The 16,698-nt window shown below is 66.7% G+C and overlaps 1 protein-coding gene and 1 long non-coding RNA gene across 4 annotated transcripts in view; both read left to right on the top strand.

Moving 5' to 3' along the window:
• The window catches only part of CHST12 (carbohydrate sulfotransferase 12), a 67,279-nt gene extending 60,529 nt beyond the window's left edge, over window positions 1–6,750 (top strand). Inside the window, exon 4 of one of the 2 annotated variants that reach the window (XR_010836462.1) lies at window positions 6,601–6,750. The gene's annotated coding sequence lies outside the window, so the exon portion shown is untranslated. Of the gene's footprint in view, window positions 1–6,088 lie in introns of both variants that reach the window. The other variant, XR_010836461.1, reaches the window with a different exon arrangement.
• Window positions 6,750–11,059, top strand: LOC136792535 (uncharacterized). Of its 2 annotated transcripts, XR_010836464.1 has the most exons (3): window positions 6,750–6,771; window positions 8,889–8,995; window positions 10,754–11,059. It is a non-coding gene; the product is annotated as an uncharacterized lncRNA (long non-coding RNA). The 2 variants fall into 2 exon arrangements; XR_010836463.1 differs by lacking the exon at window positions 6,750–6,771 and having other exon boundaries at window positions 7,798–8,995.
• The last annotated feature ends 5,639 nt before the right edge of the window (window positions 11,060–16,698 follow it).

The following is a 16,698-nucleotide window of genomic DNA, read 5'->3' as shown; positions in this document are numbered from 1 at the left end:
GGAAGACGGAGGCCATAGCTGACCCTCCTGGCCTCTGACCCAGGCCCCAGGGAGCCGGTGGGTGTTTGCTGAGTGGATTTGGACCTGTTGTTGTCAGCAGGGTGGGCGCCACCCCCTCCCATCTTCAGGCACAGCCCCCGGGGGCCACGGAGGGGGCCCCCTGCCTGAATGGACAGCCAGATGCAGGGATGAGCCGGTCCTCCCTGCCTCCAGGCCCCCTGTTTCCCCTCCTGAGCTCAGCGCGGGGTGAGCCCTGGGTTCCGGGAGAGGCTGTGGGAAAGGCCCCTTGCAGACCCTTCTCTGGCCTCAGGGTGTCTTGCGGGGGAGTGTTGGTCAGCCCAGGGCTTGGGGAGAGGGCCCTGGACCAAGCCCAGGATGACTTGATGGGGAAAAAATGCCCCCAAGAGGAGTATCAGGCTTTGACCTGCCAAGACAACCCGTGCTGGTCACAGCCTTATCCTCCTTATCTCCCTGCTGGGACAAGGGGGAGGGGGCTCTGGGCTCGCTGGGCCCTTGTCCGGGACTCCGAACCAGGGGGTGGGACCCTGGTCAGCCTCACCCTGCTTTCTCTGAATCTCGTTGTCTCCGTGTCTCACTGTGTCTGTCTCTCGCTGTCTCTGTATCTTTATCTCTGACTCCCTCTGTCTCCAAGCACATCCTTCCCCTGGGGGCTGGGGACCTCACTCTGCAACACAGCCCCTGCCCTAGTCTCACAGCCCCGGGCTCCGCCCTCGTGGCTCCCCCAGCCCTGGCCGTGGAGACCTCCTCCCCAGGATGGCCTCCTAGTGGCTTCTGCGGGTGACCTTGGTCTGGGCAGTGACCCCCCCGCATGCTCCCCCAGGCCCCGCGTCCCCTGCCTGCCCCGGTCTGCCTGCCGGATGCTGAGGTGTGGCCAGCCTGGGGTCCTGGAACAGGACACTGTGTGGTCAGCCTCTCCCGGGGTCTGCGGCAGGCGCTCAGGTAGGAGCGCTGAGTGGGTGGGTGGGTGGGTGCATGGAGGGTACGTGGGTGGGTGGGTGGGTGGGCGTGTGAGTAGTTGGCTGGGCTCAGACAGAACGATGACGGACAGACAGCCCATCCCGCGGCCGGCAATGGCCATCATCTGTGTCCAGCGCCGGTCTGCTCCCGCCGGCCGGCTCAGCGCCCCAAGCTCCCCGCGTGACCTCCAGGGGCGCAGGCCGGAGAGGCTGCCGCGGGTTCCTGGCACGTGCCCTCCGGAGAAGCAGGCAGGAACGGGTGTGCCTGCCTCGTGGGCCAGCGCCCCGCGGAGGGGGGCAGGAAGGGAGGCGGGCTGTGCCGGCCGGCACCCCAGAGGCCGACCGGGAGGCAGGGCTGGGCGGGGCCGACAGCAGCTCGAGACCTCTCGTTCACCCCAGACCGCCTCCAGCCGTGCCCGGGCCCCTGGTCCTCCCAGCCGCCTCCCCCAGGGCCAGCCACCCTGCTGTCGGGGACGCAGCCACGCGCTGGTCACATCCCTGAGCTGCCCTGCTCCGGGGGGACCTCCAGCAGCGTCACAGACGCCGTGGGGGAAGGAGCTGGACTCCGGGGGATACACACGGTGTCAGGATCTGAGCCTCCGAGCCCCCCGTCTGCGTGAGCCTGAGTCAGACGACGAAGCAGGGCTGCAGCATCCTGAGCTGCAACAGGGGCCTGTGGCCGCCCTGCCTTCCAGACAGGCAGGTCTCTCGCCCCCCCCGCCCCCCAGGGCTCCAGGCTCAGGCGGATGGGGCCTGAGAGCTCCAACTCCCGATGGTACAAGACCTCGAGTCCCATCATTGTCACCCCTGGGGAGAAGCACGGTCTCCTGAGACCCCTCAGCAGGGCCCCCCAGGCTAGCGGCCCTGGCGAGGCCAGAGAAGCAGCGGTTTAATGAGGAAGGGGAGTGACACGGCTGCCCTGAGTCTGAGGCCACACATCCCTGCAGCGCCCAGAGGAGCTGTGAGGTCTCCTCCTCCTGCTGCACCTGCGAGGCTGGGGGCTGGGGCGGGGGTCTGGCCGGGAGGGTTGCGGGCCCCTCCCCTGTCCCCAGGCTGCTCACACGTGGCCCTGCGGCTGGGCGGGGGGGGGGGGGGTAAACCCCGGGCTGGCGGGGCACCCTCTGCCCCCCTTCCTCCCCCAGGCACCAGCCCCGCTCTGCCCACGGCCCACAGTGTGCGTGGGCCTGCCTGGACCTCAGTCTCCTCCTCCGGGGTGGGGGCGGGTTGGGCTCCCCTCCGCCCACCGCACCCCCATTCTCCCTGTGGCGGGAGGAGGGGAAGTGGAGGTGCGGGGGGGCTGCTCCTGGCCGGAGGCGGGGCTGTACCGCAGGCCAGGCCTCCTCTCACCCGCTCAGGCTCTGCACAGGGTGAGGGCTGCGTCCTGTCAGCCTGTCCACGGCTCCTAGGCCAACAGGGCCTGGCCATCCCAGCCCCACTGCAGAGAGGAGGAGTGGGTGGGGGAGGGGGAAGGAGGGCCAGACCTGTTAACAAGCTTCTTCCCAGCCCCCACCCGCCTTAACTCCCCAGGCCCTTCCCAGGCGGAAAATTCAATTAGTTTCGAGCAACTGCTTTGCTGAAGAACCAGAGAAAAGGGGCAGGAGAGAAAGCGGATCCGCCTGCGGCTGGTGTGTGTGTCAGGGGGGTGGGGGAGGGGGGACATGGGCGGCAAACAGCCTGCTTAGGTGTTTCTGCTGAGCCTCCGTGCTGTGTGTCTCTAAATGCGACTCTCTGTGTGATCATGGGTCCCTGGGTCCCAGCGTGCCCACGTCTGCTCCCTGCGCAAACACGGCCCTCAGAGCCCTCGGCACCCCGACGTGTGCCCCCTGCCTCAGGCATGACTGCAGACCCCCACCCTGTGTCCGCTCCAGGCTCTGGGTTCTTGAGGGAGGAGGCCTGGGGAGCGGTGCAAGGGTAAGAGGCCACCCTGGCCCCCACAAACTGCATCATGCTCACCTCCCACTCACAGCGTATGGTGTGCCCCCACTTCCGTCTCCACACTGACCTCTTGTCCTGTCCTCAGATGCTCTAGCCTCCTAGCCACAGGGCCTTTGCACATACCATCCTCCCATTCCTGGCAAGCCTCCCCTGCAAGAAGCTTGCCCCAGTGTGGGTCAGTCCTTTTCACTCTCCCATCGTCCCTGGCTTCACAGCAAGCAGCCAAAAGACTCCCTCTGCAAGGGAGTGGGGAGCGGTCCTGTTTGGATCTTTCTCTGTCCTGGTGCTCAGCATGGGGCCTAGCACACAGCAGGTGGTCAGGTAAGGTTGGCTGAGTGAATGAAGTACCAGGCCCACACAGGAGTTTAGAGAACAGCGAGTCCTGCAGCAGACACACCCGTCTCTGCTGGTGAACTCCTATGCACCCTGCTATGGCCTGGCTTCCAGGACCCCCTCCTCCAGGATGTCCAGAGTGCTCTGAGGATCAACAAGAAGGAGTATCGCATCTTAGCCCTCAGCCTGGGACCCACTATTCCTTGTCTCTGGCCCACGGCCTCCCTTTACCCACCCAGGTAGCCCTTCATGGCAGGCCTCCAACGTCACCAGAGTGCACGATGGGGGTGGGGTGGCCCCTCATCCTGACACCCCTGTCCCCACTGTCCAGCTGGACTTCTCCCTTCTGCCTCCCTCCTGCTCCCCGCTCAGTGCCAGGGCCTCCCCGAGCCCTGCGTGGGGGGTGGAGAGGTGCCCACCTGAGCCGGGGGCACAGTGTGTAGGCAGGGCGTGGAGCTGCTGGGGGACGCGGGTAGACACACACACACAGGGGGACCGGATGGGGGAAGGGGGCGCTGCCCCTCTGAGCACTTCCTCGTGGGGACCCCTAGATACTGCCAGGGGAGGGGTCCCTGCTGCAGGTCCGCGGTGGGGCGCGGGCCCCAGGGCCTGCTAGGGAACAAGGGAGGTTTGGGAAGGCAGATGTGTGGAGGGGCCCGTGTGGAGGAATGTGGGCTGGCCCCTCCTGGTTGCCCCGAGGAGGAACAGAGGCAGGTGGCAGCTGGGGGCCTGAGAAAGGAGGGGGAGGCCCGGCCAGCCCGGCCTGAGTCTCTGATGGGCGCTATGGCCCCTCCTTGGGATCTGTGGGGGACGCAGCGCAGCCTTCTCAAGTTCCCGGCCCCCCGCCCTTTGCCAGCTGTGTGCAGCTGGGGCCTCGCCCGGAGAAAGCCAATGCTGGTGGGGGGGCAGGGGACCCAGGGCTGCACACGGGCTTCCCCATCAGGGCCTCGGGCCATTTGTGACCTAACGTGTCTGTCATCGGTAAAAGGGGTGACCTGTGAGCCAAGCCCAGGGCTAAGCGGGGCTGAGGCTTGGGTCCAGCGGAGCAAGGCCCTGAGCCTCAGTTTCCCCGCGATTGTACCTCCAGCTCCTTTCCCCCCGAGGGCACCTCACCACCTCCCTGAGGGGGCAGGGCGAAGCCCTCGACCCTCTCCCCGTGCTGGGCTGCGGGGCCGAGGCTTGGGACACACCCAGTGCTGGGGAAGCAGGCTTTGCCTGCAGAGGCCGATGCGGAGGCCCAGCCTTCTCCTGAGCCCCACCCTCAGGCTCCCCACGCCCCCAGCGCCCTTGCCCCCCCCACCAGCCCACTTTGCAGACAGGGAGACTGAGGCCCCAAGGTGCCCGCTGCCCAGAGCCACCCTGCCCCAGCGCCCTGGGTCCTGCCCAGAGCCTGGAGGGAGGGGGCCAAGAGGGGAGGGGCTGCCAGATGCCTGTACTCCCCCGTCGACAGGGGCTTAGACACCTGTCGAGCCCCCGTGCCACTGCGCGCGGGCCGCCCCAGCATTTCTGCACATCTCCACGTGCAAGGGGCTTTCCCTCGCTCAGTGAGTGGGGGGAGGGCCGTTTCTCCCCCACCCCACCCCCACCCCCACCCCCACCCCCACCCCCGACATGGTTCCCGCCAGATTTCCTCCAGTCCGACCTCACAGACCGAGCGCCGTCCTGGGAACGGGCTGGGTTCCGTGGCAGGTCACTCGAGTGCATTTTCTGGACTGGCTCAGGGCTGGAGATGCTCCGGCCTTTGGAGCCGGCAGCCTGGGGTGGGGTGTGGGAGAGGCTGAGAGATAGAGGACGGAGCCCTGCCGAGGAGCCACGGCAGGGCATGCCCCAGGGGAAAGGGCCAGGGTGGCGGGAGGGCAGGAGGGCACAGTGCTCCCAGGGGCCAGGGCCAGCCCCGAGACGGCCTCCCAGTGAGGGGACAGGTCACTTCTGAGCTGGAGGCAGAGCTGGAGTGAGGGCCAGCCCAGGGTGGGGGTCAGGCAGCCACGGCCCACACCTGTGCCCACTGCTCGGTCCGGCGTCCCCTCCAGCCCCGAAGTCTGCGGCTCAGGCCAGCCCCTCAGACCGTGTGGCGCCCTCTGACTCCCATCAGCCAAGGCCCCGCAGACCCTGTCCGGTGGGTCTGGCTAGGGAACTCTTAGCCCTCCCAAGGCCGGGCGTTCCCGCCAGGACGGTGCGCGCGCGGCAGGGCTCCGCTGTGGAGGAGGCAGGGCAGGAAGGTGGGAGCTCATCCTCGCTGGCCCGGCACCTGCCCCCGCCTGGCCGCCCCACCGGCTCAAGGGGCCCCCCTCCTCCCTGGCTGCCTCCTTTAAGGGTCCGACAGGCCTTTTCAGGGCTGACTGATGGCAGGTCTGGATTTCCATGTCAATGGGCCGCCTGGTAAGCTGGTTAACAAGCCCCCAGCCCCATTGAGGAGTCTGTGGGGAGGTGTTAACACAAGCTCCATTCTCCGGGGCTCCGTGGCCCTGTGGTTGCCATGGCGCCCTGCGTGGCCTTTTGGGCCACGGCTAATCCTTTCTCTGGGCCTTTCATCCTGGCCGTCCCACCCCCAGGCTGGTCGCTGGTGACTCGGCCATGCCCAACAAGGCCGGTTTCTCTGCCGGGGTCAGAGGAGGCCATAAATCCAGCCCCCTGCCCCCCAGCCGCCTGGCATTGTCTCTAAGTCCCCAGCCCTCCCGCTCTGGGAACTCCAGTGGCGGGAAGGGAGCGCGTGCCAAGTGGTCAGCTCCTGTCGGGGGAGCGGAGGGTCCCCAGGCCTGTCCTTGGCCCTGCCCTCTGCTTGTCCAGCCTCCCACCCGCATCCTCATCTCTGTGTTCCCTTCCCCGGGTTCTCTCCCCTTCAGCCCGGCCTCCCTGCTGCTCCTGGGATGTGCCAGGCCTGCTCCTGCCTCAGGCCCTTTGCTCCAGCTCTTTGTTTCCTCGTCTGGAATGCTCTTCCCTGGACGTCTGCGTCTGCGAGGCTCCTTCTCTGCCCCTCACCTTCTCCGTGAGGCCACAGGCCCTGGCCCTCCCTATCCCTGCACCAGCTCTGTTTTCCCTGGAGCCTCGTCCCTTCCAGCACGCCCTGAGCCACCCCCCTCCAGAGTGCCGGCCCCGTGAGGGCGGCGACCCAGCGCCACGGACCTGGTGGCTCGTGGCAGGGGGTGGGTGCTCTGCAGGAAAGGACGGGGAGCTCTCAGCTCAGAGAGGGCGAGTCTGAGCCCCAGGGAGGCAGAGCATCGGGAGGCAGACGAGGCCCCAGGTCTGGGCCGGTCTGGGCCGGGCTGACGGCCACTGGAGGGCTTCGCTGCGCCGTCTGCCTCCCGGACGCAGAACCTCTCCACAGAGACCTCCCTGCGGCATCCTCTGTCCCCAGCAGACGGAATCCTGGAGCCCTGCGATTCCAGGATGCAAGCAGCCTGGCCACCAGTCCCTGGCTTGTCTCCTCACCGCCCCTCTCCTGCCTAGCTTCTGCTTACATGCGTCCAGCGATGGGAAGCTCACCACCTGGGCGGCGCCGCTGGGGAGAAAGCGCCTCTTTGCACAGGTATGCTCCCAGTTCTGGGTTCCAGCTCAGACGGCAGGGAAGCTCAGCCTGGATGGACCTTGCCAGGGGCTCCTGTCTTGTGGTACACGGGTGACCGCTCCCTGGCTGGGCCGTGGGTGAGTGGCTATCAGCAAGGATTCAGGCCTGATGGGTCCTGAGCATCCCCTGAAATTGGCCCATCTCTCGTCACCCTTCCTTCCACAGCCGGGCCCTGGGCCTCTGTCGCGCTCTGAACCTCACGACAGTCATGTGAGGCAGGAAGGACTGGGAATGGCTCCATTTGACAGCTGAGAAAACTGAGTCTTAGGAGGAAAGGTCTGGAGCCTCCTGTGGGGAGGCAGAGCCTGCCTTCTGACCCCAGGGCCTCTCCCTAGGTCATGTGGCAAATGGGGGCGACAGCCGAGTCTCCGCGTCTCTCGCTGAGGGACCTCACGGGACGAGACCGCTTCCCGAGCCCCCACGTACTTGCTGAGTGTGAGATGCGTGCAACCCAGGCCCGGGCCCTACTCCCACTCCACCCTCGCAGGGCTCTCGGCTCCCGGGGGCCACACGGCTGACAAGGGGCTGCCGACCCAGATTCCTGCCCCGCACCAGCCTGGCTGAGGGCAGCCGCAAAGGTGGAAGCCGTCCGTAGGAGGCCCAGGCGGCGCTGGGGCTGAGCGGACGGCTCTGCAAAGACGGGGGTGAGGGTGTCAGCTGGGCAGGGGCCCCAGGAAGGCAGGCAGTAGCGACGGAGGCCGAAGCTCGGAGCGTGTAGTTGGTCAAGGGGTTCAGTGAGGAAAGCCAGCTGCGGGAAGGCTTGGGGGCCTTGAGAGCCTCTGGCCCACGTGGGAGATGCCCCGTCCGCCTCAGTTTCCTCACCTGTTGCAGGGACTGCGGAGGGGAAATCTCCCCCCCGTCCCCCAAAGGTGGGAGCGGGTGTCGGGGCCCCGAGAGGAGGGGAAGGAGGAGGGGGGGGAGCACGGCCGGGGAGCCTCCGTCCGCAGCGTGTAGGCGGGAGCCGGATTCCGGAACTCCCCAGGGAGACTGAGGAAGCTCCAGCTCTGCAGCTGCCATTGGCTGCGCTGCCGGGGCCGGGGCTGTCCCCACCCTGCACTTCCTGCCCCGCGCTCCTCCCGGAGGCCCTCGGCGGACAGGTCGTGGGGGTCAGCGCCTCTTGGCGGGCGGGCGACGTCTCAGCCCGGAGAGGACCAGGGGCCCGCGGGAGAGAACCGGACTGTCCGGGGGACGCATGAGTGAACCAGGGTCCCGGCGGGGTGCAGGACACAGCGACAGCCCCGAGGGAGGCGCGGGGTGTGGGCGTGGGCTGCACCTGGGGGCAGACTCCAGCTTCCGGGCCTCCCCCGCCCCCCGCCAAGGGCAGCCTTGGGGTGGAGGTGGCAGAGCCAGCAGCCCTCACCGCAGGCCCCTGGACGCTGGCGCTCACAGAGGATGTCACAGGCCCCGGTGAGGGGCACGGGGGCACATGGGTCTTCTGCTGTGTGGGCGCCCGCAGCCCGGAGCAGTGCTGGTCGCCGAGCCGCAGCGGGCCCGGCCTCCCGGGACCCCACCCAGCTTCGCGCCTGCAGGGGCCCGAGACCCCCACCAGCCAGCTCTGCTTTCCTCCATCCCCCCAACTCCGGGCCAAGCCCCCAGCCCAGGCCACCCCGCGGCTCCCCGGCACCAACGCAAACCGGGGTGCTCTGGCTGAGAGGGTCCGCCTTCTCTGGCCTCAGTCTCCTGACTTGCAGCACGTACGTAAAGGCAGCCGCTGTGCGGGGCCCAGAGAAACCCCACGAGGGCTCGGGCAGAGGGGGTCTCCTTGGAGAGCCAGGCGGGACGGGGGAGGCCGCGGTCTCTGGGGTGAGGCGGATTCGGGGTCACGCTGCTCTCGCAGCTTAAAAACGTTCCCTGAGCGTAACCTCTGGCCCGGGCCCAGCGGTTCCGCAGTGACCAAGACAGGACCAGGCTCTGAAGTTCGCAGCGCAGCAGAGCCAGCCTGACAGTGGCCGTGGTGACAGTAGCAATGGCAGCGTGGCCCTGCTACCGCCCTCGCCGCGTGCCAGGCCTGCGGTCAGCTCACGGGGGCCCCGCGACACCCCTTGAAGCGGGCTTTCTCGTTGCTCCCATTCTACAAGCTGAAGAAACTGAGGCACGGAGAAGTTGAGGGACTCGCCTGAGGTCACCCAGCTAATAAGTAGCAGAGCCAAGACTGAAAGCCCTGCAGCGCGACTCGAAGAGACAGGTAAGCTGGGTGACCTGGAGCAAAGCACCTAGTCCCCTCTCAGCCTCAGTTTCCCCAAACTCCCTGGCTTGAGGTGAGGTCCCGCCCGTCAAACCCAGGGCAGGTCTGGCCCAGTCAGAAGGAGGAAGTGGCCGGCAGGGCGTCCCGGGTGCAGGCTCGGATGGCTCTCAGGCTGTGGGACCCCCTCCGCCCCGAGCCTCCCTTTCGGTACCTATCAGAGGAGATCCTGACCCTGACCCCCCAGGAAGGACCGGGCGGCTGAGGCGTGCAAGCCCCTCATCAGGGGAGGTTTCCAGCACTCCATCTGGCCATCTGTAGCCGGCAGCCCACCCCGCTCCCCTGAGCCGCTGAACCCCGCGTGGGCCCTGCACCCCCAGCCAGAGCAGCCTAGGGCTGCAGAGCCGGCAGCGGGCGTGGACTCTGCCCCGGGGGACGGCACAGAGGTCGTGGGAAGGGGCGGCGAGGGAGGTCCCTGTGGACACACCTGGGCGGCCCAGCCTCCGGGGGGACATGGGAGATGGCATCGGAGCCGGCCTGGCCCCCCCGAAGCCAGACGGCCCCCCCGCCCGCCGTCCTTGCTGGCGCCCCTGGGGAGTGACCCTCCCCCCGGCTCCACAGAGGCGAGGATGGGACGAGGCAGAGGAACCGGCTGTGCGGGACACCTGAGCCCGTTGACCAGGCCTCCCAGGGGGCGGCCGCCGGGGGGCTGGGAGGCCGAGACGGGGCCCGTTCCCACCGCCTGCCCCCAGAGGGCCTGGGAGGAAGCCGGTCAGCAGGTGGCGGGCCAGCTGGGACCTAGGCCTGCCTCGACCCACTTCTGCGGGGCAGGGGAGACCAGGCCAGGCCCCTCCTGGCCTCCGTTTCTGTATCTGTGACCAGGGGCATTGTCCCGGCCCTCCCCGGCCCCTGGGGGCAATACAGGTGTGCAGGACCCTTACCCACGTTCCACTTGGAGGCTGAGACCGGAGCAGGGCGTCTCCAGGGGGGCCCGTGGATCTCCCAGCTCTGCTGCTGCAGGGCCAGCGCCCAGGGCCAAGGAAGCCACCCTCGGCCCACAGACCCCGCTTCAGTGCCGGCTGGGTGAGCTCAGAGCCAGGCGTCCACTTGTTGTAAAAGGCACGTTGGAAGATCAACTGAGCCTGCATCCCGGCACGGTGATTACAGGTGGGCGGCGCCTTCCGCCCGTGGGGCCATCGCAGGGGCCGAGCTCTGGGCCTCAGTGGCCCAGGGCCTGGTGGCCACTCACCCAGCGCTCATGCCCAGACCTGAGGCTGAAAGAGAAACGTCCTGCTAGGGAGAGGCCCAGCAGAGCGCCGGCCGTTACGGGGCGTCGGCCCGTCTGCACGTGCCCCCCTGTCCTCATGTGGGGCAGGTGCCCGGGGCCCCCAGGGCCAGCCGGGCGCACAGGGGCGAGGCGCCTGTCTGTGCACCCATCCTGTGTGCAGGTGGGGCCCGCAGGCCAGTTCCCGGTGGGAAGGCCTGGCCCTGCCCACTCTCCAAGCCGCCATCCCCGCTTCCATCAGCTGGGCTCTCGGTCCCTACTGACCCACACGTGTCCGACGGCGCCCTCCATGGCCCCGAGGCTGCCGTGAAGAAGTGCAGGGGCGCTGGCGTGGCAGTGAGGGAAAATGCAGCCTCCCACATCCTTGGCATCTAAGGGTATACTGGGTCGCATGGTAGCCCCTCGGAAAGATAGGTCCAACTCCTAACCCGCAGAACCTGTGCAGGTGACCTTACTTGGAGAACGGGTCTTTGCAGATGTAATGAAGTGAAGGACATCTGGGACGAAGTCATCCTGGATTTAGTGGGTCCTAAACCCCAATGACGAGCATCCTTCAAAGAAGAGGAGAGAACACAGAAACACAGAGGGAAGACGGCCCGCGTGATGACAGAGGCAGAGAAGCCGCGGGACGCCAGGGGCCGTGAGCGTCCACCACAGCTGGGAGAGAGGCCTGGGGCAGAGTCCCCCTGAGCCTCCAGAGGGAACCAACCCCGCCACACCTTGACCTCGGACTTCTGGCCTCCAGAACTGGGAGACAATAAGTACTTGTTGTTTTAAGCCAAGTTCATGGTCCTTTATTACAGCAGCCCTAGGACACTAATACAGGAGAAAGGGGGTCTGAAAAGGCTTATCTCCCAGAACCTGGGTGGGCGCGGACAGTGGTAAGGGCCTGGGAGAAGGCCCGGCCGGCGGACCGCTTGGGCAAGCCCTCCCTGACACCTTCCACTGACATGAAGGGCTGCTCCACAGACCCCTGAACCCTGGCTTGGGTTTTCAGCTCAGGTGGGCTGTAGGGTGATGTGGGGTCAGCTGTCCAGGTACGAGTGTGACCTGCCACCGTCCCAAGTGCCCTGAACTGGGAGGTGGGCTCCCCAGGGCCCAGCTGCATCCTTCCAGAGCTGCTGTGTGCCCATAAGCAAATTCTGCCCGTCTCGGGGTCCCCTTAGGGCAATAAGAACTTGGGGAGTATGTCTCCTGCGGCCCCCGGGCTCTCAGGGAAGCGGCGGTTCAGCCCAGGAGGTGCTGGGGGGACGCCGAGAGGGCCGAGTGTCCGCCTTCCCCGAGGTACCGCGCTCAGGCCCACAGGGCAGATGAAGGAGTATCCCCACTCGCCCTGGGGAGAAGGCAGCTGGGTGACAGCCTGGAGGAAGAAATGGTAGAGGATTAGGATGAACTCTGGGGGAAGCTGACTCAGCCTCCAGAAGCCCCACTTCTCCAAGCAGCGCCTTCCTGATGGGAGCCAACCTTCCGTCCAAAGCCGTCGCCACCGGCAGGACAGGAAGCACGTGGTGCAGGCCACACCCCAGCCCAGGCCCTGCCCGGCCCTCTGGCCCGGCCTCGGCCCCCCACCTTGGCCTGGCCACCTCTCTGGGGAACACGGCTGAGGCCGGCCCAGCCCGTCTCCTCCTTCCCGAGTCTGCAGCTGCGCCGGAGGAAGGAGGCCACGCAGGCTGCCGGGGCCAGCTCTGGGCGCGTGTACACGCGGACACACGTGTCCCCCGTGCCCGGCCATACGCTGGCCAGCTGGCACGTGCAAACCTGGAGCCTCCACGGCCCCCACCCCCAGCCAGGGCACACAGGCCCACGTGTGAAGGCACGCACACATCGGCACACGTGTGTCTGGGGCACTCAGAGGAGTACAGCTGGGCCTCTCTCTGCCAAACTGGGCACCATGGCTCCTCAGGACCACAGCTGGGGAAGGGTGATGGTGACGGAGATGGGGCGCGTTGGGGCCCGGCGGCTGAGGCATCTCACTCGTTTCGGCCCTACTCAGTCCCACACTTGATTCTTCCAGGAGGAAACACGAGACCTTGCAGTTAGGACCTGAAGTTGTCAGCCTGGGGTCCCCTGCTTCCTCCTCACCACCAGCAGGGACTGACCTGTGACTGTGTCAGCCGAGGATGAGCCTTGCAATCTGAGCAGGGGGCTGGGGGAGGACATCTGGTGAGAAGAGGCTGAAGACAGCCTTGGGAGAGGTAGGGAGGGCCTGGGGACGGTGCCACAGCTGCTGTGCACATGTGTGCAGGTCGTGCACCGAGCAAGGGTAAACGACTGAAATCCAGCTCATGCTCTGCTCACCAAGCTGCAGAGAAGAAGCACCTTTTCCCATGCAGTGGCCCTAAGGTTCGAAGGACCCAGCGTGTACACGTCTCAGCCTGCATGGCCGGGTCCGTGTTTCCCCAAGACCCCGTGTTGACGCAGGGCTGTGTGTACATGTGTATATGTGCCGGCATGTGCTCCTGGCCTGGAGGATGCCCAGTCAGCCCCCAGGCCGGGCTCCCATGGGCAGGGCGGCACATCCCTGTCTGGCCCAGGATGCTGCAGTTCCCACGCTGTCACAATGGCCACACAACCGGGTCCCCCCCACCCCCCCCCCGGGGGACGGAACCTAATCTCAGCCCATTGAAGACCTGAAAGCCGTGGCCCCTGCCCTGAGCCAGCAGACGGCCCCGCCCGGGACACCTGATCCGCCACTGCCCTCGCCTCAAAGGGGGACACTGCCCCCCCAGGGTCCCCCGCCCCACCAGCATAGACGGGGAGAAAAACTGGGTCGCTGGGATAGAGTGACAGCAATGGCAGGCAGGGACAGGGCGGGGGTGGGGGGGCGGCCACCCCCCACGCGCAGCCAGTCCCAGAGGATGCTCCGGGTCTGAGGAAGATCTGCCCCAGAGCGCCCAGCCCAGCCAGGGCGGGGAACCGGCCTCAGATCGCCAAGGAGGGGTTCAAGTTCGGCAGCCAGCTGAGAAGAGAGAGAAGCCACCCGCCTAAGACCCCACACTGGGTTGCGGACAGAGCCAAGGCTGGGGACCCTCCCTCGTCCCACCTAGAGGGGTGCCCCTAGGCCATGCTGCAGGCCGGGGGTCTGGGCATACATAGCTCAGGCCACCTACCCCCGCACCTCCTGGGCCAGGCCAGCCAGCAGCGTGGGCCTGGGTATGTCCACCTCCTATTAGGTTTCCTGGCGGGACAGAGCTACCCTGGGGCAGCCAGGGAGAGTCAGGCCTGGCCAGGAGCTCCTTCTGGGAGCAGCGTCTCAGACCGTCTCTGACCAAGGTCCGTTCACCACTGCCACCCTGTCTGTGCTCTGAGTACTGGGCCCTCCTGTAGGCCCGTGCAGGGGAGGGGACCCTGGAGCCTCAGCCCCACTGGACTGCAGGATGTCCTGGGGTGCAGGAGACACACAGGAAGCGAAGCCCACAGATACTCACTCTCACGGGGTGGCTGGAGATGCGAGCTGACTGCTCTGTGACTCTCAGGGCCTCCGTCTCCGCACCTGTGAAACGAGACTTAGCTCTTCCAGGCTCTTCCAGCTCTTGGTACACCCAGCAAACTCAGCTCTGCCTGCTCGCCGCTGTCACGTGCTCTGCGGGTGCCACGATGTGTGCTGGGGCTGGAGGGGACCCAGGATCGACAAGAAGGGAGTCGACCTGGAAGATTTCCCCAAGGAGGGGGCAGCTGAGCAGGGAGGCTGAGCTGGAGGTGGGCTGGGACACAGGCAAAGGTGCCGGCTGGGAAGGAACGTGCGTTGCCTGAGCCCCGGGGTGGGTAGGGGGCAGGCCGAGATGCTGGGATGTGGGCAGGCCGGCCCTCCCGAGAGGGTAGTGAATGGGGAACCGAGGAGGGTGCCGGGCCAGAGCACCATTTCTAGGGTTCAGGGGCCAACCGAGGCCACCGCCACTCTGCCCCAGCTCCGCCCGAGGACTCAGCGTCGGGGGCTTGGAACTGGCCTGGAGTTATGACCCAGCTCCCACCCCAGGTGGCCAGGGAACCTGTGGGCCAGAGAGGTGCGTGGGCTCTGCAACATGGTCCACAGGGTGGGCTGGCTTCAGCCCTGCCCCCGCACCTTGGTCCCACCGAGTCAGGTGCTTGAGAGGAGAAAGGGGCCATGGGGCCATTGCAGGGCTGACATCACCGTCAAGCTAAGTGGCCCTCCAGCAGACCCCAGAGGTTGCCCATGGGCCACCTACGGGCTCGTTCCTTCCTGCAGCTTCCTCTGGCAGTGGGAGATTCCTGACGTCCGCAGTGGTTGCTTGGCAAACGTTCATGGTCACTGCAGCTGTGCCGAGCCGGGAGCCAGACCCTCCTCTCCGGGTGCACCAGGGAGGGGGTGTCGGACAGGAGGGCACTCCGGGAGCCGATCGGACCCTCCTTTCCTGCTTGTCAGACGGCGGTGGTATGCAGCACCACACCCGAGTGCGTTCTAGAACTCGGGAGGGTGGGGGCCCCGGGGCACAGACCACCGCACCCCACCACTGTGTGATGCAGGTCAGCTCACTTCCCTCTCTGAGCCTCAGCTTCCTCATTTGCAAAATGAGACCGGGAGACACGCCCTACTAAGCCTGTGACCCTGCAGCCCCTCCACTTTCCTGCCTGCCCGCCTCCGCCGGCTCCCACCCTCCCTGCAGCTGGCAGAGTGGACCAAGGCGCCCTCTCCTCAGGGCCTGGTTGGCAGCAAGTGGCACAGCCGAGGGGCTGTGGGAGGGGGTCGGAGCACTTGCATTTGAGGGCAGGGTCAGTGAGAAGCCCCCGGCGGCCCAGGGGCAGGAGCCGGGGCCCCAGAAGCTTCACCTGGCAGGCATGTACATCGGCAGTTCTGCCTGCTGCTTCTGTCAATACGAGCCTTCCTGTTTTGGAGATTAAACCTCGGCTGAGCAAACAGCTTGCAAGGAGGCCCCTCCCGGCCACCTCCCCATTCCCCCCCCCCACCCCCCCACCCCCCATCCCGAGGCTGGAGCCACCTGGAGGCTGGGAGGGGTGGCAAGGCTGGGAGGGAGCCCCCTTCCCCGCGCCGGGCCCTGTACCACAGCCCCAGCCCCGCCCCCCCTGCCCCCTGCCCAGGCCTCCACCGGAAGCCCCCTGTGTAATCCTGCTGCCCCGGGGCGGGCGCACTGCCGCAGCGGCCCGACCGCCGCACCCTCTGCCCTCGTATCACCTCCTACAGGCAAGGGGGAGCAGGCGGCTCCTTGAAGCCTCGCTGGCAGGCACATGCCCACCTGGGGGGGGCCCGGGCCCGGCAGGAGGGCCGCCCCCCGAGTGCCCCGCGGAGGCCCGAGCCTGGAGAGAGACCTGTCATTTCACTGGTGGTCGCTCCCCCTCAGCCTCTTGGCACTGTGGGTTGGAAAATTCTTTGTTCAGGGCCTGTCTGGCATGTGGCAGGACGTTTAGTATCATCCCTGGCTTCTCCTGACGAGATCCACTAGTACAGCCGGACGCCAGGGGCGTGACAACCCAGAATGTGTCCAGGCATTGCCAGCTACCCCTGGGGGCCGAAATCACCCCTCGATGAGAACCCAGGGGCAAGCCCTGCAGACAGTGTACAGACAGCGAAACTGGGGTTGCAGAGGGAGGGCAGAGCCTGGGCCTCCCTCTGATGCTGGCCTCGGCCCAGTCTTTGTCCGCTGCCCCCAGCGACCCGGCCCCGCCCTCTTCCGAAAATCCTCCCCAGACTCAGCTGAACTGTTGGCAAAGGCTCCCAAGGAAGGGAGGAGGAAGCACAAAGGCCGATGTCGCCCCCAGACCCCTCCCAGCTTCCTCCCTCTCTGGCCGCGAGGACACAAGGCCCGGAGGGACAGACAGACAGGTAGGGAGGCTCAGGGTTGACTCCTGGTGTCTGCGCTGAACCGAGGTTGCTTCTCCTCCTTTGATAAAGCAACCTGGACCACACACCCCTCTTGCTCACAAAACTTCTGAGGCCCTCCGCAGTGCCTCCCCAGCCTGACCTCCTGAGCCTGGATCCTGGGGCCCCTGCTCACCTCTCCAGCCTCATCTCCCACAGCCCCCCTCCCCGCACCCCCCACCGAAACACACAGCCTCTCCAGGCACCCCCTACTGCCTTCCCAGCCGCCTCTGCCTGCCCAAACCTTCAAGCTACAGGGTGACAGCTGCCACCTTTTCCTGGAAGCCTCTCCTGAAGCCTTGTGTCCCCAGCCCCGGCACAAGGTGGATTCTCCCTTGCCCAGACCCCTGGCACACTTGGACTTGACCCATCTTCCAGCCCCTGCCACCCTCTGCCTGTTTGGGGAACATCTGGGTGCTGGAAGAATCCTCCCCAGGAGACTGTGAGCCCGCCGGAACCAGGGGCTGTGTCTGAGTCACCTCCTACACTCCCCTGGAGCCAGAGCTGGGAATGGAGAAAGCGCCCAGGGATGCTACTGGATGGGTGGGGGAACGGACAGCTGGATGGACAGACAGACAGATGGGG

This window comes from Kogia breviceps, chromosome 14 (assembly GCF_026419965.1).
Source record: "Kogia breviceps isolate mKogBre1 chromosome 14, mKogBre1 haplotype 1, whole genome shotgun sequence".
NCBI lineage: Eukaryota > Metazoa > Chordata > Mammalia > Artiodactyla > Physeteridae > Kogia > Kogia breviceps.
This window is presented reverse-complemented; position numbering and strand designations above follow the sequence as displayed.